The 8343-nt window shown below is 38.4% G+C and overlaps 1 long non-coding RNA gene across 1 annotated transcript; it reads right to left on the bottom strand.

Moving 5' to 3' along the window:
- Positions 1–748: 748 nt before the first annotated feature.
- On the bottom strand, positions 749–3458 carry LOC145779235 (uncharacterized). Its single transcript, XR_014290543.1, has 5 exons — positions 2954–3458; positions 2506–2723; positions 2148–2328; positions 1635–1787; positions 749–908 (listed from the first exon to the last, which is right to left on the bottom strand). It is a non-coding gene; the product is annotated as an uncharacterized LOC145779235 (long non-coding RNA).
- Positions 3459–8343: the final 4885 nt, after the last annotated feature.

Genomic DNA, 8343 nt, shown 5'->3' with positions numbered 1-8343 from the left:
AAAGAGTTTGCGGCCATAACCTAACACTTACTTGTCCTCAGAGATGGGCGTGATCTTGAAGATCACTTTTTTTTGGTGATCTTGATCTAACATCACTTTTTTTTTGTGTGATCTAATCTTGAAGAACAATAAGATCAAGGTCACTTTAAAATTGAAGTTTACTTACTAGAAAGAGGAATTTTTTAGAACTCGAACTATACAAAGTAGTTAGTGGCAACTACTAACAATAAGCCACCGTTAAAGGGGCAGTAAACCCCAAACCATACTTTTCGATTTTTTTGTTTGTAAGTGCTCTAGACATGTATAATAAGTAGTTGTCGTTGAAATTTTCCCTTAATTTTATTGCGTTTCCTTTGTAGGGCCGTTTTAGATAGCCCTTAGTTTCAGAGCGACGCGTGCTCACTGAACCGTGCGATAATCACGTGTGACGTCATGAGAGTACTAGCCGATCTTATGATCAGGCAAGATGCATTGTAAGCAAGTGTTCGTAGCGTCGTTTCCAACAAATACAATGAACTACATGTATTTATGTCGATTGTAAGCGGCTTAGTAGTTGATAAAATGAACACTGAAAGTAACTACCTTTCGACAAGTACCATATTAGTTTGTAAAGAACTAGGTCAAGAAGATTCTTAAGACCTCTAGTATAGCTTACTGTACTGTCTGTACATGTACAAAATTCACTCTCTCTGTGCACACAAAAAAGCTTTTTTCAAAGCAGACTTTGAATTCTGACTTTTTATTTCAAATCAGGATATTTAAATCCAACATATTCGCCGCTATCTTGATTTGAAAATTTCGACCTAATTGCCGAAACGACGCATGACGGCAGAGGCACACGGATTGAACGTCCAAGGTAACCCCAGATCCAGCGAACAAACTGTCTATAGGCAATGTGCCTATAACGTCTGTAAAAACAACTTTTGGTTACATTTACTCTTGTTACGGTAACTCCTTCAAATTCAAAACAACTTTTTAAATGGCCGCGAGTGTTGTATGTGCCGATTCGATGGGAGACGGCCATGGCCGCAAATTTTTCTTGACTTGGCAATGGAAGCATGTACATTGTACACTGTACAGCCAAATACAACTTGTATTGTTTCAGTGAAATAGCTTAGCATCAATAAATCATCATCACGTTGTTGCTTTCTGGGCGAAGTTGGCCCGTTTACGAGCAGTTTTGAGAAAAGTACACATAATAGCAAATCAGTCGCTTTTTTACATTGATTCAACGTCTGCAGACGTTGGATCAATGTAAAAAGCGACTGATTTGTTATCTGGGTATGTTCACACTGAAACGACCATTTATTAGGTTTAAATGAAGTAAGAGACGAAGTACATCTGCAAAACACAAGCCAACAATATAAAACGAACCAATTAAATCAGTCTCACACGATCAGAACTTAAAGTAACAAAAGTCCCTTTTACTGAACACAGCAAGAAAAGCTCTTATGAAAATGGGCTTGCAGAGAAAACAATCAATGGAAAGCGCGCCGAGCAGAGAAACTATAACGTACAAACATACGTAAAATAAACGTAAATTTGTTACAAGACACACTGGCTTTTCAATGAGTCATGTAAAAGAAGCTGGATTTGCTAGATAAAGTATAAAATGTACTGGCTGAAGTCCATACCTGAAGAAGTTGCAAATCCACTATTTTATTCAATCTTGTGTCCATGATCGTGTATGTGCCATGCTTCCCACAATGTCCAGGAAAATCTACCCTTCCATCTCCTGCTAACATGAGGTCAATACCATCACCTTCCAATTGTTGAAGTACAGTGTTCTGCTCAATGACATATTAAAAATTCTTATCAATGACACTATTTTAAAGAAAAGATTGAGCACTTCCGTTTACAGTATGTGTGTGTTTCCATACATCAGGAAGCATTCATAAAATATCTATAACAAATATATCATTGTTTACAAACTTCTATTTGAATAAGTTTATACTGATGAAGCCACACTTGTGTGGCGAAAGCTCTGTATTTAAATAAACTGATTCTTCTGATTTGGTGTGATATTGTTTACTTTATTTAAAATGTTTTGTCACACCGTGCATCCCAGTGGATCATCAGTTAAATTATAGGAAAATTTGATGAAAAGTTTAGGAACGAAGTTTTGTTTTGGAATTTTACAAACTTACCCCGGCTTTTCACTACGTTCATTGGTAGACACCTTCGAAAATGTATTTATTGAGAAATTTGGATAGTGCATTTCATTATCTTCAAAAGATATGTCTTGCAAAGCCATTCTTGCTTTTTTGGAAGTGAAAGTAAGGTAATCTGGTGGAATTCATTTTCTTTCTTGCAAGTTGCAGGTCACACCTACAGATTGTGTTAATATCAGGGCATTAGCCTGAGTTGCTGCAATAAACATATTCCAAATCAAGCAAAGCAACTTTTACAGTATTATTTGGCATCACTTCTCTTTCCAAAGCTATTAAAATGTACACTAAACTGTTATTTCATAATATGTCATATTATAGAGTCAAAGTTTCTTACCTTTCGCCGCACTCATTGGCTTCAAGGCAGCTTGGCATCCTTTTGATGAACAAGCACGGAAATCTAACACATTATATTGTGTTACAGCATCACAAGTAACAATTTCCATTTGGCATGACTTCGGCTTTTTTAAAAAAATTTCTCTCGATCTTTTCAGGGTACGAATTGAGGGTAGAAATTGTTCAGGGTACGAATTTGGGTGCATCCCTAGCCAGTAACTGAAAAAGAAAACAACAATGTATATATGAAGGAACATTTTTTGTTAATGCACTTGGTGAATTATACATGGGATGTTCTAAAAGCGTATGTAGCTGGGAATCCCTATACCAGCAGGCAGCATACATATTGTAAACTTATAGAAAACAATTTCTCAAGGATGCTACTTCACTACTTATGTACGGTACTTTATAACAAACATGTAGTAAAATAATTGTTAGCTTAAAATTACCTCAAGAACTTGCCGCTTCCTAGCAGCCGGTCGCATGGATAAAGTGGAATTTTGTTGTGGAGTTATCTCTCCACTGGACTTTGAATCCAACGGTTGCAAAGTTGTTGAAATGTTTTTGTTGGGAAAAATTGAAGGGTATGCATTAAGGTTTAAATTGAGACGTGTGGCATGACCCATGTCAAATTGAAAAAGATTTTGAAAATCTGTTTCCTTGAAATGGAGTCGCCATATTGTGCTGAACTCTGTTGATCCTGGCCACACTCTTGTGGTGTTTACAGACTTGTTCCATTTCTTTTTTATGGTACGATTTTTTGGAAAATGGAACAAAGAAATGTTATCAGTAGCCTAGAAGAACTGCCAGATGAACAGTTATAAACGGCACAACACACCGATTTGGCATGATGAATACCAAATTGTAACAGGTTTAGCTTAGTTTACTCACACAGCACTGGGGAAGAATATTGAGATATAGGCCTACTTGTCTAGACAATACACAATCACAAATTGAAATACATGAGTAAATACTGAGACTGGTAGGTAGGCCTATCGTGCACACAGCACAGGAAACAGCACTGACTAATCATGAAGTAAAAAATAAATGCAAATCTCTGCAAACCTTGACTGTCTAAATCTCCTGCTGTTAAATACCATCAAAACTATGCAAACACTGCAAGGTCTAGCCCAAAATGTTTAGGTTAAACGTCCAATAAAACGTTTAGTGTAGTCTGTAAAATGATGTAAGCTAGCACCAAGGCTACAATAAACTAAATCTGAACTTCAATTGTAACTTGGAATAATCTTATCCACTGCTGCAAACGCATGCCACACCTAAAGCAAGCAAAATATTTCTCCAGTAGTACTCGCATGACGTCACCCGAGAAAATTTTTTATTTCGACAACAGTTCGCGCGGTGTGTGTTTGAATTACAAAACCAAAACTTTGTTTTAAGATTGCGTGAGAACAAATGAGTATTTTTTCATAAAAACAAGTGCAACGTGTTTTTGAATATCTCCTTTATGTATTTCAACTCTCAATTTGCATTTGAAAATGGGGTTGTCTGCCCCTTTAATATGATATGTGTCCAACAAACCACGATTTCATCTAATCTGGTCAGTGTTGCCATTTCAAATTGAAAAAGTTTTCTGTGTTGGTCATAATAAAGAAGTCAACTTCCGTGTATGGTACTTTATGTTGACTTATAATAAAAATGATTTAACTTTGTTCACAATTTCCATGTGTGAATTTTGAAAAAATGTTTGCTTTCTTTGATTCAATTTTAGATGTTTCAAAAGTCTAGATTGGCGGTGTTAAAAAATCTTGACTCTAGCCGACTTTGGTCATGTAAAGTGGTTTATTGCAGCAAATCAACCAGACCAAGACTTGTTTAGGGTCTGAGTATGAAGCGGTTTGTCTGTCACCTCTGAACTTTTTTGACAGCAGACAACAGTATCAAGGTTGCCAGATGGGTAAATGGTTCAATAAACATTGACATAATACAGTGAAAGTTAAAACTACTTAGTAACACGAATAAAAACTCCCACATGAACCAGACAAAAATTTGGTAAAAAATGATGCAGTTCAAAATTTATTTTCATTTATTTATTATAAACAAAAACTATAAAAATAATTGCAAATTTTGTGACTTTTCCAGTAGGCTACTACTGTAATTAACCTCGGCCTTGGGTGTGACGTTGCGATTTTACGCAAACTACGTCAACAATTAATAGGCCTAATAGCAACAGTCACTAACTGATTAGGCTACAATTCTTAGGCCAGCGATCGAGTAGTTAAAAGTAAAAGTCAGCAATACTAACTATATACCTTTACCCAGGTTGCTTATAGTAGGCTAATTATTTAAAATAATAATTACATCGTACATCTCTATTAATGCTGCAGATTATTTCTCCCAGGTTGGTATTATAACTGTGTGTGTATATTTCCTTTTTATTTGTGTGTAGGCTACATCGCCATATTTGGTACAGCGCTATACAGCAATTTAACAATTTTGTAATTTGTTTGGCTAATTCGGGCCCAAAAACGGAAATTTTTTGCTGGTTGGCATAAAAGGCAATCATGAAAACACAATGTATAAGCGATTTGAAGTATTAGGAATGCAGCAATGTTATGGGGGGGTCTGGGGGGCTTCGCCCCCCAGAAGTTTGATTAACTTTGACAGCTACGCCTTTGGGCCCACCTACTTTTAAAATGGTTCCTCCATCCCTGGCAACACCCATCAAGGTACGAAGGCCATTTATATAATTACAGAATACAAAGTTGTGTTCTTCAATAAAGTAGCTGCTTAAAATTTTGTCTTTGTTACGGAAGAACGTAATCTTGGTTCAAAATTCAATTCCTGGTAGGCTAGTTTCGAAAAATCGAAAAAACTAGGTGCATTTTTGGAATCAGGGGCCCTGAAATAATCTAAAATGACTCTCACCTTTTGTCCCAAAATGTTTTGTTGGTCTATGTAATCAAACTAGTGTGTATCAAATGAGTGAAGAGCTTTTTTTTGGAACTCCTTCTCTAATTTGCCGTTTTCGCTACCTTTTCAAAGAAATTTGGCTTTCAAAAGTGGGTGGGCCAGGCCCACCCAGAAAATAATGTCGGTGGGCCCAGGCCCACGTGGTTCCTCCATCCCTGCTCGTTAACGAAAGTAGATTTATTGGAAATCCGCTGATTTCTTTATTGAAAGCTAACTTTTACATTAGCTGCGCCCACCACTGTGTACTGTAGTGTGTATACATAGGTCTACACTCTACAGTGACAGCGTGGATAGGCTATATATTTCATGATTATGCAAAGCGCTTCTTTTGAGCCTTGTTCTGCGCAAATTGTAATGGGTCATAGTCCAGGGATTTGGCAATCTTGTTTTCGATGGTAATTGCAAGAGCAGAAAGCCTGTCATCTGCCACGGTCAAGCGCAGGATAGCCTATTCTTGATGAGTTTCATTCTGCTGATGGTCCTTTCAGCACTAGCGACAGTAACTGGTGTGGTCGGTCAGAAGAATTCTGGTGCAAATGCAAAGATTCAAATATATCTCCTGAAGACTGTTCTTGTAGGCTACGTTAAAAAAATGCTTGCCGTGACAAGTCCTCTCTCTTTCTCGATGACGTAAATAAAACGATTCAATTCCATTATTAGTTCGTTGGCATCAATGTCTCCCATATTTTTTTTTTTTTTTTTGCAGTGATTGTCTAGTTCCATTGTCCGCCCCATTAGCTCAGTGGTTGCGTGCCCGCTCAAGATAACGCGGCGCAAGTTCGACTCTCGAGGTGTGCGCTTGGGCAACGCATTTCAGGACTGCTCTCCATTCAGCGGCACCTAGTGAATGGAATAATTTCCTGGCAATAACACTTCAATACGTAATTGGAAAACTTCACTCTGCCAATCTCGGTAACCGGCCCTGCATCAAGAGCCTCTACAAATATGCGAAACTACGAGGAATAACCAATCAAGGCTTCGTCAATCCGAGGATAAAGATTCAAAACCAACCAACCCACCCAACCATTTTCTCTGAGACACTTCTTCAGGCTGCTAGCGTTGTACAGAAGTTCAAACAACTTGTAGCCTACCACTCCACGAGTTGGTCAAAGCGCAAAGAAACAGAAGACATGGCCTGATCAGTGAGTACAAAAAAATTGCAATTTGAATTTTTCTTCATAGCAGAAAGACAACTCGAGTCATCAGCACATTCGTAACCAAACATTATCTTCCTACGTCGTCAATAGCCTACCAATAGGCAATAAGCTCTGCTATTTCGCGTGCGTTTGTGACCACGTGGTTAGCCTATATCCTATATTTCGATAGTCTTCTAAAAACTTCGGCGGAAGGACCCTCTTTCCTTGCGGGGCCCTCTCCGATTGGAGGGCGGTTGCTACGCCTCTGGGTGCGTGCTAGAATGCGCGGGAAATTATATTATTGCAATCAGTTGTTTCTGACAATCTGTTGCAATGACGATTTGTAACGCTAGTTCCTGTGTTATTTCTCGGCGGACAAATATGACCAATCTAGATGGTACTTCCCGCTGACATCACATGCTGTGACGGCGGACATGTCCGCCGTGAATTTCGAGGCCTGTAGGCCTATATGACAAACATAGCAGAGGTCTAGAAAAAGGTAGAAGCGACAAAACGCGGACGTTATAGCGTGCATGATACCAAAGCAGGACAATCAGTTTAATATGGCACGGTCACAATACCTTAATAAAATTTTTATAAATTTAGAATTTTTTTTTACTCATATCAATTGTTAAAAAAAAAACTCACTCACTTTTTTTTTCTCTTTTTTATAAATTTAAAAAAATTTTGACAGCAGTGTCGAGCAGTGTGGCCAGACTCCAGTTTGCTCACGACACCATTTCAACCTGCAAATTACACCATTTCACCTAGAATTTCACCAACGCTCTAATTTTTCTCCTAAAAATGCAGAAGTGTGAGAAAATTATTGGGAATAACAAAAATCACCCAGTTACATGTACAACACAGCCAATACAGTATCATAGTTAAGTGGAGAAACCAGAAGGTTAAAATAAAAATAGTCAAGTCTAGGAGCTTAAGTTTTTGCATGAAGAATTTTACGAATAATTATTTAGTTGGTTGGTTGGGTTTGAATCTTTATCCTCGGACTGACAAAGCCTTGATTGGCTATTCCTGGAAGTTACGCATACTTGTAGAAGCTCTTGATGCAGGGCCGGTTCGGTACACGACAACTGGGCGAGACAAAGTGGCCGATACCCACTTCGGCGAGACCAAGTGGGCGACGAGCCAAGTGGGCGACAGACCAAGTGGGCGACGGACCAAGTGGGCGACGGACCAAGTGGGCGACGGGCCAAGTGGGCGACGGCCAAAGTGGGCGACGGTAGCGAAAGTTTAGTGGTGGTGACATATATAATTTATCTAGTTGCTATGCAGCGTCACGGTTTATCGTGAAGCTTAAGAGAAACCCCTCAGAAAAATGGCTAAGAGTGGTTGAAGTCATCGAAGCTTGTCAGTCGTTATCATATTTTCTGTTTTACAGTAGATCATGAAATATGACTTTTAATTTTTACTTTAAAATACAATAATTGATTTGTGGAAGGGAGGCAATGAGAGTTCTTACGCTGAGTTTCCCGAAGCATTGGAAGCAACATTTTCATTATTTTATGTAGTCTAGTAATAGCGCTTGCTGTTTGATGTTAATTTGCATTGTGACATCATCTTGACAAATTATTTTGCAACTTGCGGCGTCACGGTTTATCGTGAAGCTTAAGAAAAGCCCCTCAGAAAAGAGACAAACGAATGGCCAAAGAGTGGTTGAAGTCATCGAAGCTTGTCAGTCGTTATATTTCGTACCGAAGTATTTTTCTGACTGGTTTGTTAAAGTACCGGTAGCTGAGTATCGTTCGAAAGAC

This window comes from Aplidium turbinatum, chromosome 11, assembly GCF_918807975.1.
Source record: "Aplidium turbinatum chromosome 11, kaAplTurb1.1, whole genome shotgun sequence".
In the NCBI taxonomy this organism is placed as follows: domain Eukaryota; kingdom Metazoa; phylum Chordata; class Ascidiacea; order Aplousobranchia; family Polyclinidae; genus Aplidium; species Aplidium turbinatum.
Note: the sequence above shows the minus strand (reverse complement) of the source record. Positions and strands in the feature narration are given on the sequence as shown.